Here is an 18377-nt window from a genome sequence, read left to right as displayed (position 1 = left end):
GTGTGAGACATGGACACTGTACCGGAAGCACATGAAGCAGCTGGAGCAATTCCACCAACGCTCCCTCCGGTCAATCATGAGGATCCGATGGCAGGACCGAATCACCCACCAGGAAGTCCTCGACAGAGCCAACTCCACCAGCATCGAAGTCCTGGTCCTCCAAACCCAGCTACGATGGTCTGGACACGTCCTCCGCATGGACCCACAGCGAATACCAAGACAGGTATTCTATGGGGAACTGTCAGCTGGACTCAGGAAACAAGTCCAGCTGAAGAAAAGACTCAAGGATCAGCTAAAGTCCAACTTGAAGTGGGCTGGCATTACAGCAAAGCAACTAGAACTCGCTGCCTCTGACAGAAGCAGCTGGCGAGCCCACATTCACCTTTGAAGATGAGCGACGTCGACGTCTTGCCGCTGCGCGTGAACGCCGACACCAGGCCACAGCCACACCTCCCGTAACAACTGGCGTCCCAGGCCCCATGTGCCACAAACTGTGTGCCTCAGCCTTTGGACTCCAAAGCCACATGAGGGTACACCGTAGATGAAACTGCACAAAGACAGTAGTCATTCTCGGTCACCGCGAGACTACCATTATACATCTTGGCGTGGTGAAGCGTCTTCCCAGAGCTCTCTTGGGAGTTCAGGCTGATTCCTTTGTTTTTCTTCCTTTACCTTCCAAAAGCACTATCCTTTTAGGTGGCCTCTCATCTCAGAGTAGACCTTGTGGCTGGAAGCCAAGCTACTTTTAATTTTGGAGGAGGCCTCGAGGCTGAGGTCTCTGAACTCCCTTTGGTTTAGGCTAGGCCTGAGAAATCTTATACCCCTTTCTCTCTCTCTCTTCTTAATTCTTTCCCTCTATATTAATTAAACCACCATAAAATTCCCAAACTGACTTGAGTATTTTTATTGAGATTTGAATGAATCCCTGGCGACCAATTAGTATATTAGTCAAAAACCTTTAAAATTACCCCTAACAATGGGAAACTCGAATTAAGAACAATTTTTACAATGATAACATGATAGGGGAAAAAACTATGAAAGATTTTAGAACTTTTATCAAGGCAACAGTAAACACTAATATTATTAATTATTCTCACGTAGAAAAGAGTAAAGATGACACATGTGACTCACCTGCTGACAAATAATGAACTTAAAAACTCAGAAAGAGACATATATTTTTGTAAATGACTAATGTAAGAATTGGGTTGACTAGGTGGTACATATAATAGGTAGAGTGCCAGGCCTGGAACCAGGAAGACCTGAGTTCAAATATGACCTCACATAGTTACTATGTGACTCTGAGCAAGTCATTTCACCCTGTTTGCCTCATCTCAGTTACCTCATCTATAAAATGAACTGGAAAAGGAAATGCCAAACCAATCCAGTTTCTTTGTCAAGAAAACTTCAACTGTTTTGCTGGACTTATAAGGAATTTGTTTTTCGTGTATTGGAAATTGATGGGAATTGTGAGAGGGACAAAATTTTGTATTGCTTATTATTTGAAAAATGATAAACTTCAAAAATTTTAAAAGAAACAAAATTATTGTTAAAGGCACACTAGATAATTCAATATAAGCACTTATCATATGGGCATCAAATGGCATACTAATTTCTTAAAGAAAAAAATAATTTATAGGAAGAATTATGCACATTACTATAATATTTTAAAATCTCAGCATACTCCTCTAAGATTATGACAAATTTAACCAAAATGGAATTAAGAAAAAAAATTAAGAATATGAATATAAAATCTTCAGTAAGTCAGATATGATGAATTTCTGATGATTACTGAATGGGAAAAGAAAGGAATATACATATTTTTCAGTTATGAATGATACATAAAGATTGATCCTTTACTAGGATATAAAAACTCCACAAACAATGGCAGAAAAAGAGAAACCTTAAACACAATCTTTATTTGCCATGACATAATAAACATTAATATTCAATAAAAGGGCCTTTGAAATAATGGTAAAAATTAATAGAGACTAAAAAACTTAGTTCTAAATCATTTGTAGGTCAAAGAAAAAATGATAGAAATAAGAGAGAATTTACTCAAAGACAATGACAAGACAGCATATGAAACTTTGGGATTGCATTCAAAGCAATTTAAAGAAGGAAAATTTATATCCCTAAACATTTTTATCAGTGAAAAAGAGACAGCATATCAATGAATTGATTATGCAACTAAACAGTTGGAAAAAGCAACAATTTTTTAAAATATAACTAAATACAGTGTAGAAATTCTGAAAATCAGAGATGAACAAAATTGAAAATGAAAAACTAGTGAATTGAATTTATAAATATAATAAGGGAAACTGTTTATTTTTTAAATAAACAAACCATTTGCTAGTATGATTTGAAAAGACAAAGGGAAAAATCCAATTGCCAGGACAACAAAGAAAAAAAAAGAAAATTCAAAATAGATGAACAAATAGAGGAAATAATTTTAAATTATTTTCTCAATTACATGTTAACAAAAATATCCATTTAAATTGTCAGTAAATATTTATAAGAACAAAAAATAACCCAGATGAACAAGACTAGGAATGGAGAATGTAAAAAGAAATTGAGCAAATCACAAATAACCCTCTCTCCTCAAAACTCTGGATCACATGGATTTACAGGTAAATTCTATTAAACATTCAAAAAGTACTTAATTCCAATATTATATAACTGAAAAAATAGAAAAAAGAAGGAACTCAAATCCTTTCTATGATATTAATATGATCTTGATAATTAAATTAAAGAGAAAGAAAGCTATCAACCAATATTCCAAATGAATATGAGAGTGAGGATGAGAAAAGATTGTTTGATTTTGCAATTAAGAGATAAGTATAGCTCAGTGGATTGAGAGTCAGGCCTAGAGATTGGAGGTCCTAGGTTCAAATTTGACCTCAGATGCTTCCCAGCTGTGTGACCCTGGGCAAGTCACTTGACCCCCAATGCTTAGCCTTTACCACTCTTCTGCCTTGGAGCCAATACACAGTATTGACTCCAAGACGGAGTCTTGGTTTAAAAAAGGTTTAAAAAAAAGAAGAAATAAGTAACTTTGGAGAGAGCAGTTTTGGTGGAAATTTAAATAAAATTAAACAAAATGTTAGCATAAAATTTAAGCCAACATATCTAAAATATTATATGCTAGGACCAGATAGAATTTACTCCAGGAATTCAAGGTTATTCTAACATCAGGAAAACTATAAACATAACAGATCATAATTAATTAGAAAAGCAATTAAAACCATATGATCATGTTAATGAAAAAATTGACCAAATGCTACACCGGGGTCTTTTTTTGTTTTAACTGAAAAACATAGAAATAAATTGATCTTTCCTTAACATAGTAAATAATACCTATCTAAAACCATGAATTTGTATTAAATAAAAGGAGATAAACTAAATACTTGGTATTAAAATCAGAGGTTAAGAAGTATGTCTGCTATCAGCACTATTATTTGACATAAAGTGCTGGAAATGCCAGGTATAGCAATAAGACAAGAAAAAAGAAATTCAGTGAATAGGTAGGGAGGCAAAGCACAAACCAAAGCATCTCTCCTGCAGACGATATGGTCTATAAGAGGAATGGAGAGTCAACTAAAAAGTAATCGAAACTGTGAATAACGTTAGCAAAGTACCATGATGAAAAGACCCCCAACTTATCAGCCTCTGGACATTCCCCCCAAAACCCAGCAGGAAGAGATGGAAAGATGAATCCCATTTAAGTTAACTAGAGGATGTATAAAATATTGCGGATCCCACCTAGCATGGCAGATAGCATGGCTGTGAAAACAACTGTAAACTATCAGAAATAGAAGCAGACCTAAGTGGAGACATTGCAGTTGCACATAAATGTCCATGCCCCAAAGGACTGGGGCACCCTCAAGTATTCCTACTAATTCCATGACATAACCAGGAGTGGGGGGGGGGCAGGGCAGGTGGAGGTACTTATAACATGCTTTTAACTTTAATGACGAAGATGAATAATAATAAGTTTGTTCTAATTTCCTTCTTAAGTCCAGACAATCAACAAAACAATGCAGACAGCCCTGATAGTAGCCTCTGATGGCTGCTGAGGTAAAAAGGCTCACTCTGAAAATTTACCATTTGGCTCTCACAAGGAGATTCCAGCTGGCTCTGAGTGTAAACAGAATACGGATTAGACAGCAACCAAGACGCCAGGGTTCAAGTCTCCCGCTAACTCTCAGCCTCTCAGAGCCTCGGATTGTCCACCTGTAAAATGGGGGGATCGCCACTTCCACTACCTGCCTCACAGGCTGTGGTGACGGAAGGACTCTCGTGCCAGCTCAGTTCTAGAAGGCTTCAAGTGCCTCTTATCAGGTTCACATCTCACACTCTCAATTTGCTTCACGAACTTTTTTTTTTTTAACCAAGACTAAAAGTAAACCGAGCAGCTCCCGATCGTTCTCAATTTCTGAATTAGTGAAGGCTGGAGTAAAGAGGCTTTGCCCTTAACTAATAGAATCCCCTGGTCTTCCCAGCTCATCCCCATTTAACATTTTCACTGAAGGGCACACAGAATAAGAGAAAAAGGCATGCCACTGATTTGCAAAAAGCTTTAGGGTTCACTCAGAGCTTTACATACAGCATCTCTTTGGCTCCTCACACTTTTGGAGGGGGAGAGGGCGACATGCTGTTATTGTTCCCGTTTTACAGAGGGGGAAACTGAGGTGGAGAGAAATAGACCGTCCCACAGTGGTTAAATGTTGTTAAATGCTTAAGCCTGGCGGGCTGACTAGGGACTCTTGGCATGGCAAGACCTGAATTTATCATTCCGGTTTGAATCCTTACTAGCTGGAGGCAATGCTCCCTCCCTCCCTCCACCCCAAAGGCTAGTTATCTGCTTTGATCGCCATAACAACCGCAAGCGGCAGTCCTGAGTTAGTTTATAAACTTTTGTTAAGTGCCTACTATGTGCAGGCGCACTACTTTAAAAGATGGAGAGACTGGGAAAAGCAAGGCCACTCCTGTTCAAAAGAGCAGCACGCAGGCGATGGTACCCGCAAATAAACCCCGGAGGCGGCCGGAACACTCCCAAGCGCCGACTCCCAGGTTCTTCCCGGCTAATTATGATCATCCCCGCAATAACGGCACCTCCAAGTCCGCGCCATTCTTTCCCTGTCTCACTGGACCTCAGGACCATCCGGAGAGACGCGGACTTGTATCTATTGTATCTAGCAGACGGGAAGTGAAGGGGCGGCTTGGCCATTTGTTTGAGGCACAATTCCACCTGGGGTCCAAGTGACTCAGACTGTCTAAGGGGCAACGAGGTGGCATGGGGGATGGAGTGGTCGGTCTGCAAGCCCCCAGTTCAACTCAGACCCTGGCAAGTTACTTGATCCTTTTTGCCTCAGTCTCCTCATCTATAAAGGGAGCTGGAAAAGGAAATGACAAGTTGCTCTAGAATCTTAGCTGTAGGACCTTGCGCATGTCACTTTACATTGTCAACAAGGAATCCAGAAACGCCAAACTTGTAGCCTAGTAAGATCTGATGAACCCCAAGTTTTAGGGCCAGCTTGTAAGTTGGAGACCCCAAAGCCTGTCCTTGTTCCCGGTTCCCCAAAGAATCCACCCTGAAGGGAATCTCAGGCTAGCAGTTTCCGACTGAATAATGGACCTCAGTTAGCTGGAGCTAAGCATATGCTAAGTACTCTTTGTCCTAGGTAGTCTCCCCCCCACCCCCCACCAGAGACTCTTTCCCTAGAAGACGCACACCAGGGCCGAGACCATCCTCTAGTATCCATAGTAAGCAGCAACTTCCCTCACACCCGGCCTCTGGCTAGGATTCCTTTCCCCCGGCTGGATGGTATCCCGGCGGGATAGTTTGGCCCCTCCCATTTCCTGGCAGCTGTGGTGATGTCTATCACCTTTCCCAGCCCCTGGATCTCCCCAAAGGGTATAGGGGTTCCCCAGATTCTTTTGCCCCTGCGAGTTGTCCGTTTAACGCGCTGGGCTCTCCCAGGGGTCAGTGTCCTGAGCATCCAGAGTCCCATCCTCCGTGGACGCCTAGTTTTTGCACTGAACTCCTTTCCTTCATTAAAGAGTGGTTTTTTCTGACGATTTCATAGTGCTGTGTTAGTTTCCCAGTCAACAGCGCTGTCTGCCTCGGTTTCCTCATTTGTAAAATGAGCTGGAGAAGAAAATGGCCAACCACTTCAGTATCTTGGCCGAGGTAACCCTAAAGTTCCTAGACCTGGAGCTGACAGGGACCTAAGAGACTCTCTAGTCCAAGCCCCTCATTTTATAAATGAAGAAACTGAGGCCAAGAGACTCACGCAAGGCCACACGGTGGGATTTTAAGCCTCTTTCCTTTCAGAATTTAAACATGAGGCTTCCTTTACTTCCCAAGATGTGGGAGATTTGTCTGGTTTCACCAGGCGCGCACCCCGGGGGTAACCTAGAGGCGGGGGGGGGGGGGGGGGGGGAGGGGGGAGATGTAGGTGGCTGGGCGCTGCCCCTCACTGGGGACTTCTCGAACCCGGGAGGAGGCAAGAGGGGATCCGCCGGCGGCACTTTGAAGAAGGAGCCGGAGGAGAGGCTGCTGCCTGAGCCGAGCATGGATTGGCGGAGGGAGGCGGAGGTGAGGGGGCGCACTCCAGGCTTGGGGAGTGCCAGCCGGGTCTGGGGGCCAGCCGGTACTCCTGGCCATTTTTTCCCTTGAGGGCTGTAGCCCTTGGGTGGTCCCAGGGCACCTAAGCCGAGACCCAGAGGCTTCTCCGGACGGGTCCGAGTGTCGTAGCTACAGCCCGGGAGCTGTGAGGGAAGCCCCCAGGAAGGGGCCAGCCGGGCGGCCCCACCCGCTCCCTCTCTATCAGTTCCTACGGCGGTCACGTTCACACCCCCGCCCACCTGGTCCTCGCTTAGTTACCAGCCGCCGCCGCCGCCGCCACTCGCCGCCAGGCGCTTACCTTAGCTGGGCTTCGGGGGAAACTCCGGCCGAGCCGGACGCCGAGCGGGGACGGCCCAGCACGCGCGGACCCCCTGGGTTTCCCCCAATGATCGCGCTCCCCATCACCGGCTGCTGCCGCGAACGCCGGGCCAGGAAGAGTGAAAGCCGAGGAGCCGGGACCTTGACGCGCCGAGCAGCCCGGTAGGTGAATGCCAGCCGCCGGGCAGCGAGAAATGGAGCTGGGGGGGGACCCCGATTCCCGCGGGGCGAGGGGGGCGTCCGCCCAGCCTCTGCTCCGAGGTGATGGTTTGGGAGAGTTGGGGGGGGGGGGGCAGATAAAGTAGGGAGGGAGAGCTGCCTCTTTTGAAAACTGCCGGCTCCAGAGAGGGGGAGGAAGAGGAGAGCGGAGCGAGCGGGGTGGAGCTGTTGCCCTTTCCCCTAAGGGGGCGGGGGGGGGGGCAATTGGGGAAATGGGTTTCCATCCCCTGCCGCGGGCAGTGCTGGGATTCTTTTATTGGGGGAGGGGTGGGGTGAATTGGGCCAGAAGACCGGAGTGGGGCTGGGGACCGGCTGAGATCGCTCTCATCGCTGGGCTTTGGCTCGGTAGGAGAGGGAGGAAGGAAGGGAGGGAGGGAGGAAGGAGGAGGAGGTAGGTGTCGGAGACGGCGGAGTGAGGTGTGAAGAGTGGGCAGAAGGTGCCCACCTCAGCACGGCCTTGTTTCCCACAAGCCTGGGCTTGCTTTGGGGACTTTAAAAACCTCTTTTGACGACTGAGAGTGGAGTCTACCCTGGAAGTAGTGGAAAGCTGAGACAATTCTTTCTCCTTAGAGCTGAGGTTCTTAACTTTTTTTTTTTTCTGTGTGCCTGGCCCCCTTTGGCAATCCGATGAGGTTTATCCCCTTCTCAGAATAATGTGTTGGTTTTTTTTTTTTTTTAAGGCAATGGGAGTTAAGAGACTTGCCCAGGGTCACACAGCTAGGAAGTGTCTGGCTCTCCATCCCCTGAGCTACCCAGCTGCCCCCAGAATAATGTTTTTAAATGTATAAGATAGATAAGATTTTCATGTCTAAGATAGAAAACCAATTGTTTAGTTCTGAGATCTCAATCGGTTAACTGGCATTATTAAAAGCCAGGCACTCCCCGAAGTGCTGGTGAACCCCAGATTAGAGCAACCCAGACCAGAAGAATTTCCTCTGATAATGAGATCCTTGAAGTAAATCGGCCATTTATTTCATTTTGGATTATCTTCACAAATACTTCCACCTTCTATTGGAGCTGATTTGTGGCAACCCAGCCTTGGGGTCTTTCATGGAAGCAGTGAACCGGTAAGCCCTGATCTTTGGCCACAAAAGACGCAGTTTTAGGGGGAAAGACAGTGGATTTGCAGGTAGAGATCTTGGGCAGGCCCCAGCTTTGCCACCTAATCACTATGATCTTGGCCAAGTATTTTGACCTCTCTTGGTCTGTTTCCTCCAACCTAGGAGAGTAGACTAGCGAGTTTCTCCAGCTCCTTCCAGCTGTTCATCCCTCCTCTTGCCTGTAAAAGGCAAATATACTTGATTCTCGTTCCCCAGCATCCAGAAAGAATGTTTTTCACTGGTCAGAAGGCACCTGAAAAATCAAAAGCCTCTGCAATCTTTAAGGATTTCTCCCTCTTCAGCCCCTACTTCATTTAAACCCATGGAAATAATCACAAGATTACTCCAGAGACAAAAGAAAAAGGCAGAGATTGGCATTTCCCTCTTTCTTCTAAAAGACCAAATAGGGGTGTTTGTACTTTTGAACCAAGTCCTTGTGTTTATGTGGTATTTTGAAGAATTTCAAAGGCTTTTGTAAATATTTGTTTATTAATCTGTCTTTAAAAATAACCTGCAAACAAAGCCAGTTGAAGTTATTCCTGTTTTCATGGGAAAATAATCTTGAAATGTAAATTATCACAAGTAATTTGTTTGATTTTTGTCATGTTCCCATACAGTAACAGCTTTGGTCTGTGGCAAATTATTTAATTCTCTACATTAGAGAATTACGCATCTAGAATTGGAGGGGTTCTAAAAGGTCAGCCAACCCCTTTAGGTTTGTCATTTTGCAGATGAGGAAACTGAGGTCTGGAGAAGTGACTTGCTCAAAGTTACATCTATAATAATAGCTCATTTTCAAGGTTTACAAAATGCTTTACAAATATCTCATTTGGTCCTCATGACAATACTAGGATATAAGTGAGATTATTATCCCCACTGAAGCATACAGAAGTTAATGACTTATCCAGGGTCACAAAGCTAGTAAATGCCTAAAGTCAGATTTGAACTTGGGTCTTCCCTGATTCCCTGTTTGTCATTCTATCCACTGTACCACCTACTTGCCTTTGTATCAATATTAAGTGGCAGAACTGGGATTTGAATCCAGGGCCTGGGACTCAATTCCAGAGCTATGTCTTGATGAGAGTTTTATTCTTCACAATACTTATCAATAGTTCATATGATGGCTTACAAATCCTACACTTACATCCTCTAAGCTGCCCTAAGACAGTGCCTAGGTCCAAAAAGAGACCTAATGAAGTCTTCACCGAGTCAGTAGATGGGACCTCCATCACCATCTAGTCTGCCCCAAGCCCCCTGAAGAACCCCACACTGTAGTTCACTGAAGTGCTGTCCAGCCTTCATTTGAAGACCTCCAGTGAGGAGCCACCTACTGCCACCCCAGGGAGCCCACTCCTCTTACCGAGGACCCAAATGCAGCAAGTTTTTCCTTGACCCCAAACTGAAGTTTGTGCCTTTTCAACTCCCACCCCTTGCTCTTGGTTCCTCCAACTAGGGCCAAAGCAGTTAACTGCTCAGTCTTCTACAAGACAACCCTTTAACTAGATGAGGCCAGCCCTGGTGCCTCCTTCCCTTCCCCTCCAAGGGGAAATTCTCTAGTTCCTTCAACCAAGTCATATGGCCGAGACCTATTTCATCTAATTCCCTTTCCCTTGGGGGTTGGGTGGTAGTGCTAGTTATTAGCTAAACTTCTGATCTCTCCACTTTTCTACCTGACAGACTCTGAACTCAGGGGAGGCAGGGGAGGCAGCTGCCCAGGGTACTCTACACCTTGGGGCCCAACAAGGGATGAATTAATATAATTTTGATATGTGTAACATTTTTAAACCCTTACATGCTGTCTTAGAATCATACTAAGTATTAGTTCCAGGGCAGAAGAGAGGGAAGGGTTAATCAGTTGAGGTTAAGTGACTTGCCCAGGGTCACACAGCTAGGAAGTGCCTGAGGCCAGATTTGAACCTAAGACTTCTCCCTAGCTGCCCCTCATGTATATTTTTAATGCCAGGAAACCTCCTGCTTCCTACTTCAACAGTGTTTATTTTGTGACTACAAATAGCATTCTGTGGGCAATCATCCATAGTGGCCACAATTTTGAGTTTGCTCATGACATGAGACTAACTTCACTTCATTTCCAGTAGATTCACCGAGTACCTACCAGGAGCAGAACACTGTGCTAAGCACTGTGGGGCTTCAGCTTAAGAGAGGGCTACTGCCCTCAGGTAGATTCTAGTCTACTTGGGGCTGGGGTAAGCAAGGAGACAAGTACCGGCAGAGTTAGTGTATACAAAGGAGGAATGGCAGATGCAACAGACAGAACCCTGGTTTGGGAAGTCTGGAGCTGGGCTACTGGAGCAAGCCTTCTCACAGGTAGAAGGAAGGGATTTCATGAGATGATTTCTTGTTTCCCATTCAGCTGTGATTCAGGAAATGGGCATCTAGGAGGCATAATGTATAGAGTGCTAGATTTGGAATGGGGAAGACTTGGGTTCAAATCTTATGTCAGACAATGACTAGTTGTGTGACCCTGGTCAAGTCCCTTAAGCTCTCAGCCTCCCTTGTCTCTCTCCCCAGTCTTTTCATTCCCACTTCACAGAATTGTTGTCTTTGGAACACTCAAACTTGTGTTACACACACACTATTATTAAACAGAGTCAATGTTTCCGGAGGTCAGGGCTTGTATTAAAGGAGATTAGGACTTTCAGTATAGAGAGGGGGAAAGAGAGGAGACCCCTCTTCTCAAAGCAAGGTTCAGGGGAGATAGCTGATGTTTAGGGTTGGCTCAGAGAGAGGAGAGGGGGTTTAAAGATTTTCCCCCTTCTGCCTTCCCTCCTTAGCTAACTCTGCTCTCCCCAATTCGCTCTTCTCCCTCTTGTCCCCCCTCCACTACTCAAGACCAAAGTGTCTCCCCTTGATCTGTTCACTCACACTCAGCTTGGGGAACAGATAACTTTTAATGTCAACTCAATCAGGTAATACAAAGAAATAATGGGCAGGGAAGAATGGGAAAAGGAATGTGGGGAGAAAGGGGTCCCTGTCTCTATCTAAACCCTTTTCCTTCCCTCTTTGAGTTTGGGGGGAACTCAGGCCTTGGCAGCCTGAGCCCCCTGAGAGAAAGTCAGGTTGACTCACCCCTGGGCAACAGGAGTTAAGATAAAGTCTGCTCAGGTTTCTCTTCAGAAAGTCCTTTCAATTGGGAAGGGTTAGGAGGAAGGATTTCCAGTCGCCAGTAGGAAAAGTGGATAATCCTCAGGAGAAAACCTTTTCCCCAACTTCTTTTCCCAACTTCTCTCTTCAGCTCCTCAAGACTGAGCACCTCCAAACTCCTGGGCCCCTCCCCCATCAAGGTGATCAATTTCACACACTCTTCATCCTGGCAATTTTCTTGAGTGCCAGCCTCTGTCACAGATCCTATTCTATTTCGGTTTCACTGACTGTTTAGTATCTCTATTTCTTCTTGTGCGATTTTGTTGAATTTGTGGCCTCTATGTTTATTTATGTTTAGGGTTGTTTTGGGGGCATCTGTGTTTGAATGGATTCTTGGAGTGCCATGAAGTTGCCTTTTGGCGTGTTATCATGGGCATAGTGATGTTTAACGGGAGATGTGTGAAACGGTTAGTTAATATCTCCTTGGGATGTCCTCCCTCTCTTCCTCCCCCTGGAAAGACTTTTTTCAAGGTGGAAGATGAGGGGTATTGGTGATCTGTTTTGGTGCTTATGCTTTCAGATTCTTGGTTTCATGCAATAATTTTTGTTAGGGTAAGATGCTCCAATCGTATCTTGGAGGTTTTTCACCTACACTTACTGGGGTTCATGGACTTGTCTCAGTTTTTTTTTAGCCAGGGCTTGTCATTATGGCTTAGGGGTTTTCCTGATTTGATTAAGGTAACTTCATGGACTAAGTGTCAGATCTTAGGCCTGGTACCCGCCTGGTTCTTACCAGGTTTCGTGTTGTTTGCTACCCTATGGAGCTCACGCCAGTCCTGGTACCACGTTCTCTATCACATTACTTCCAACTCAGTGTCACTGTCCCCTACGTCATCTTTCTTACAAACTTCTTCATAACTACTGACTCCTGCCATGTACCGCATCTCCTCTGCTGATAAAGAGTTTCCCATGTTTCCAATTGCTTCACCAGAATCAGAAAAGCTGGCTGGTTCTGAATTCAGGTGTTACTATGCCAGTTTGTGTCCCACTGTCACAAGCTGTAGCCTGGGATGATCAGGGAGTGTGGGTTGCCTCTGGAGAGCTGGAAGGGCAGAGGAGAGAAGGGCAAAGCCCTCGGAGTGGGCAGAACTTATTCCTTCCAAGCAGGGGGAGGAGGTTTGGGGGAGACTCCAGGGGATGCCAGAGTCAGCTCAGGAGCCCCCTTGAGTTTTCAGTCTGAGCACTGAAACCTCAGAAATCAGCAAACCCTCCAAAGCAGGGCTTGCTTCCCTGTCCTGTGGAGGGTCTACTCTGGGGCTGAAGAAAGTGAAGGGCAAAAGCCGAATGATGTAGATTAAATTTAAAAGGATTCTTGGTACCTCCCCCCACACACAGCTGGTTGTTAAACATTAACCAGCATGCCAGCTCCTGTACAAAGTTCTGCCAAGTCATAACCATTTACCAGCAGACCTACTGTGTGCAAAGAACTGTTGTTTGTCTGATTGGGGTCAATGATACCTCGAAAAGAGTCAGATGAGATGTTTCCTTCTTCATGTAGGCGGGCACAGCACCTGGCACAGAGTGGGCACTTGGGAATCCTTGTTGGTTGATGAGTCTAATCCAAGTCAGCCCAAAGGGGGAGAGCCCCTAGGATCTGGCCCAAGCCGTCCCCCAGCCTTGGCTTGCAGACCGCTCTGGAGGACCGCCATCTGGGGCTCTCCTGAGAAGCAAGAAGACGGGCTGAGCTGCTGAGGGAGGGAAGACAGAAGCCTCGCGCAGACCAGAAGAGAAGGCGGCCAGGAAGCAGCCTGTGTTCTAGGAAGAGCTAACCAGGAGGGGAAAGGCAGTCATCTCTCAGGGGGCTCAGGCACCCTGCAAAGTTGCGTCAGAGAATGGAGTTGAAAGTGATGGCTGCCCACGTGGGGCGTGTTCAACAACCAGCTCGCCAAATAAGCAGGCTCTAGCACGATCCTGATCAGAGACCTTTCATCTCACTGCCCCGTTTTACTGGTGAGGAAACTGAGGCTCAGAGAAAGTGACTTACCCCAGGTAAAGACTTCAGTCTTCTGCCTCCAGGGCAGTACCAGTCCTGCGTGCCTTTTGTGGAAGCTCCATTTCAGCCCAGTCCTGGACTGGCCCCGTGATTTTCCACATGATGCTGATCAAGTTACAGATTCGGTCCTCTCTGTCTCCCCTCCTCCCTCCATCTGTAGGTTGGAGATAACCAATCCTTACTTTGCGGGCTTGTGATTACACTGAATAATCAAAGCAGAAGCTTCGACAGAGTGCTAAGGGAAGGGCCACCCTCGGGCGCGTCTTCCTTTTACGCCTCCCCTTTGAGGGTGAGGGGCTGCTCCAAGGGGGGCGTGTGGGGAGAAGCCCTCCATGTAGGCAGGCACCTGGGAGGCGTGTGGGGAGCCTCCCTCTGGAGCAGACTGGAACTGAGCTTGTGGATCCGAAGGAAACCCTTAGGAAGAGAACCCTGATTCCAAGCCTTGGCTTCGCCATCCATTCTGGAGAGAGTGTGAAATCCTCAAGAAAGGAGCCAAACAAAATGCTCTTTATATGCCGGATTCTGTATGAGCTGGGGGGGATCGGTGTGGTCATTGGGCCTCCGTTTCCCCTTCTATGAAATGAGCGGTTAGACTCAATGGCCTTGAAGGTCCTGTATCGTTCCCAGGCTCTGAGGGATGAGAATACACAGCCGCTGGCTCCAGAGACCAGGATTCTACCAATGTGGGGGCACAGCTCTGAGACTCAGAGCAAGATTAAAGAGGACGGGCTGCTCAGTGGGCAGTGGAGAGACCCGTGCCTGTGGGCATGCAGCTGGCAAGCAGAATGTGTTCTGGAAACAGGAGAGAGATCAGTCCCAGGGGCGATGGATGGGCAGCTCACGGGCTCTTACTGGCCAAGAAAAAGAAGTGGAGAAAGCCCCTTCAGTGAGTAGAGACAAGAGTCACAGGGCATTTCTGGGTGGTCACCTATATTATCTGGGGGACTAGCCCCGTTGATGAGAGAGAAGATGGTAGGAACTTAGCTGTAGAGTCAGAAGGGACTTTCGAGGGCATTGACCCAACCTCCTCATTTTACAGGTGAGACCTAGAACAAGGAAGGAGGTAGGACTCGAATCCAGGTCTTGCTGATTCCAAGTTCAGTGCACTACATATTATTCCACACTGCCTCTTTTAGACCCATTTAAGTATTTAGAGTTTTGGGGCACTGGCATACATACATGCATATATATATATATTAAACCCTTACCTTCTATCTTAGAATCTTAGAATCACTACTGTGTATTGGTTCCAAGGCAGAAGATAGTAAGGGCTAGGCCATGGGGGTTAAGTGACTTGCCCAGGGGCACACAGCTGGGAAGTGTCTGAGGTCAGATTTGAACTTAGGACCTCACATCCACTGAGCCACCCAGCTGCCCCCTAAATAAATATATTTTTTAAATGACAAAGAATTTCTATGTTTTGAAGGCTATGGGGATAAGTGGGGGTGGGGGGAAGACAGTGGTAGTTTCCCATAAACATGTCCACAGATCATTGCAATCCAGAATAAGAATCTAAGCAAATGGGAGATCCAGGCAAAGGACTTTAGGAACAGTTGAGGAAGGAGAGAAAACCTCTATCTGGTAGGGTGGGAAGAGGTTCAAGGAAGACAATATGGAGAGAGTGGCTGAGTGTTGAAAGAAGATAAGGAGCCCCCCCCCCATTCTCTCAGACCCCAGCCCCATCCCTTAGCCCAACCTCCCCTCTCCCCCAAGTAAGGTAAAAAGAACAAGGATTCAAGGAGAATCCATCAATTGCCATTTGTGAATGCTGCTACGTGTCAGAGAGACTTCGTTTTCGTGGGACCCTCTGAGAGTCTTCGTTGAGTCAGCAAGCCGGCATCGAGCATCTGAGCAGTGCAGCAGGCTCTGTTAGGCATCTGGGGGTAAGACAAGGGTTCACGAGACCCTGTCCCTGCCCTCAGGAAGCCCTCGGTCTAGCAGAGAGATTCCCCACAGACACAAAGAACTGTACAACCCAACAGAACGCATGCGCCAGAGAAGTAAAAAGGGCTGGGAGGTCCAAGGAAGGAAGGATCCTCTAAACTGGGGGAGATCAGGGGAGGCTCCATGAAGAAGGCAACTCAAACTGGGGCTTGATGGATGGCCAGTAGGATTTCAATAGACAAAGATGAGAAGGGAGAGAAGGAGGAAGTTGGGGGTGCAATGAACAGAAGCATAGTTGGGTATGTGGGTCATGCGCAGGGGAGATTGTAAGTCATCCTGTTTGGCTGGAGAGTGAAGGGGAGGAGAGTTCAAAGAGAAAGGAAGGGAGAAAGGATGGGAAGGACCAGACACTTCTATAGCCCCTACTATGTGCCAGGCACTGTGGCAAATACTTTACAAACATTGCCTGCTGTATTGAGGAGAAGAGGTAGGTGGCACAGTGTTCTTCTCCAGCTTCAATCTGCAGAATGGAAATAAATGTGATGGCAGCAGATGGTGGTAGTAAACTGAGGTGGAAGCTTGCCAGGACAAGTTCCAGGATGCAAGAGAAGAAGCTCAAGAACTGGCTCCCAAAAGGTCAAGATGGGGAAGGGTGCTGGGGTGATGACCTGAGAAAGAACTGAGGCTAGAGGAAGAGAGGTCTTGGGGAGATTAAAGAATGGGTTTGGGGGACTCAGTGGATTGAGAGTCAGGTCTAGAGATGAGAAGTCCTGGTTCAGACAATTCCTAGCTGTGTGACCCTGCACAAGTCACTTAACCCCCACTGCCTAGCCCTTACCACTCTTCTGCCTTAGGACCAATATATAGTATTGACTCCAAGACGGAAGATAAGGGTTTAAAAAAAAAAAGAATGGGTTTGGGAGTTGAAAGGCAAAGGAAGGGGGATGGAATGATAACAGATTGCGCTCAGATAAAGGAATTTCAGTGTTCAGAAACAGGGAAGCATGTCTGGATAGTAGCAAAATCAAGGGTATGATCCTGTCTGTCTCTAGCTGGGTTGGGGTGGAGGAGAAGCTCATGGGAAATGCAGATATTGAGAAACTGAAAGGTAGGAGTGTTCAAGGGAATACCAATATGTATTTGTTACCTAATATGAGGTCCAGAGTTGGGAAAGAGAAAGCCAAGCATTGAACTCCATCAGAAGAAAGCAACAGCCACCAGAATCTTGGTTGGGAGACAAATACAGATTGAATGAACTTTAAAGGAAAGGCAGTTACTGAGTGATGAGAGTAGAGATCCTGGAAGTGATCTTGGCGAGCCAGGAATCTCCCAACAACCCCACCATGTGTGCTTGAATGTGGCTTGTATGAGCTTCTGGAGGGTTGGGACTCTTGTTCTTTTTATATCTCTAGCATCGAGCTCAGTGCCTGGCACATAGTAGGTGCTTAATAAATGTTCATTGGTTGTTAATTGATTAAATGTTTACTGAAGAGCAAGAAGCTGGGAGATCAGGGAGGCTGCGTCCTCGGGAAGGATACAGAACTCATTTGGTTCCAGAAGATGGAAGGAAAAGATGGAAAAATGAGATCTCACTTGTTACCGATGGAGCAAGCCTTCCAGAGAGCACAGGGGAAGAAGTGGGGAGCTCTAAAAGGGAAGGCTGGGGAAGGTTCAGTTGAGGGGGAAAGGAATAAGGGATCATCAGCTAGTGGGGTGGAGGAAGGATGGGGTGTGAACAATGGCAGCCAGGACCTTCGAATCACTGGATTAAAGGGAGGCTGCCAGGGTGGGAGTCTGTTAGTCATTGAGGAATACGTTCAGGTAGATTATTATGGTCCATAGAGGTTCAGTTGTCCCAGGCCACCAGTTAGCAGTGGGGGCATAAGGGCAAAAACTGGAAGAAGCTGCCGGGGGAATCAGATGCCCTTAACAGCCAAGAGAAGAAAGCTAATGCCACTTTAGGGTAGACATAGAGGAAAATGGAAAACAAGAAGAAGGGAGCCAGTGGAGGTCAGCAGAACCTGAATGGAGAGCAAGAGAGACAAGCCCAGATGTTTCTGATTGCTCTCTTCCCCCATTCACGTTTCTAGAACATTTTGTCTGACTTCCCCCCACTTCACCCCCTTTCTTGGGGTCTGGGGGAAGCTAATTAGAAAGAGAAAAAGGTTGGGGAAGGAAGAAAATGGGTTCTCTCTCGGATGCAAGGAAAGTAATGAGAATTGAACCCTTTGGAGCTGGATGAGCTCTAGTTGGCATCCATCCCACACAGAGAGGAGATCAGGGATGGTGATGTGTGTGTAGCAAATACAAGAGTTCAAGTCCTGTCTGTGACACAAAATGGCTGTCTGAACCTAGGTAGAATTCTGTTTCTATTCTCTAAGACTTTCTATTTTTAGATGGAAAAAAAGGGCTAATCTTCATAGGCAGGAGTTTCCACCTTGGGAATTCTCTATACTAGTTAAATCATTGGTTTAGACTTTGTTTTTTAAGGCAATAATTCAATGAAATACAGACTACCTTAGGAAAATGATCTACTAAAGCTAGAAAGAACAAAGAAGAGAGAAAGACAGAGAAGAAGGAGTCAGGCAGGAAGGAGGAGAACCAGGAGAGAATGGCCAAAGTCCATCAAAGGTGGCCATCCAGTGAGCACTGAGGAAAGGCTCTTGGATTTGGCCCTGTGACCGTTGCTTTTCATTTGAGTGGTGGCAATCAGAGGATGACAAGGGGCTTGTGAGGAGCAGAGAGGGCTCTTTCTCAAAGGATCTCAGTGGAAGAGGGGGGCTCTGGGATGCTCGGTTAAGCGACGGTGGGGGACCCTGCTGTCTTCTCACTAGGTAACGTTGTTGTCTGGGCTGCCTCTACGTCTCTTGACATTTTGTGGTTGCTAATATCACCCTCAACTCATGAAACCACAGCTGCCATCGACACAGATGATGAGATTCGTGAAGGGGCTACCTAGTGCCAGAGAGAGAGCACGAGAGCACCAGACTCAAAGTGCTCTGCAAACCTTAAATCTGCATGAAGACTAGCCATCACCAGCCCTCCCAGAAACCGAAGTCAAGTTCACTGGCCT

At 46.4% G+C, this 18377-nt stretch overlaps 1 protein-coding gene across 1 annotated transcript in view; it reads left to right on the top strand.

The window, feature by feature from the left end:
- Positions 1 to 6906: 6906 nt before the first annotated feature.
- IL12RB2 (interleukin 12 receptor subunit beta 2) overlaps positions 6907 to 18377 on the top strand; it is a 77609-nt gene continuing 66138 nt past the window's right edge. The window contains exon 1 of the mRNA XM_056814972.1: positions 6907 to 7108. The gene's annotated coding sequence lies outside the window, so the exon portion shown is untranslated. The remainder of the gene's footprint in view (positions 7109 to 18377) is intronic.

This window comes from Monodelphis domestica, chromosome 2 (genome assembly GCF_027887165.1).
Source record: "Monodelphis domestica isolate mMonDom1 chromosome 2, mMonDom1.pri, whole genome shotgun sequence".
NCBI lineage: Eukaryota > Metazoa > Chordata > Mammalia > Didelphimorphia > Didelphidae > Monodelphis > Monodelphis domestica.
The sequence above is the reverse complement of the archived record's forward strand: the minus strand, read 5'-3'. Positions and strand labels throughout refer to the sequence as shown.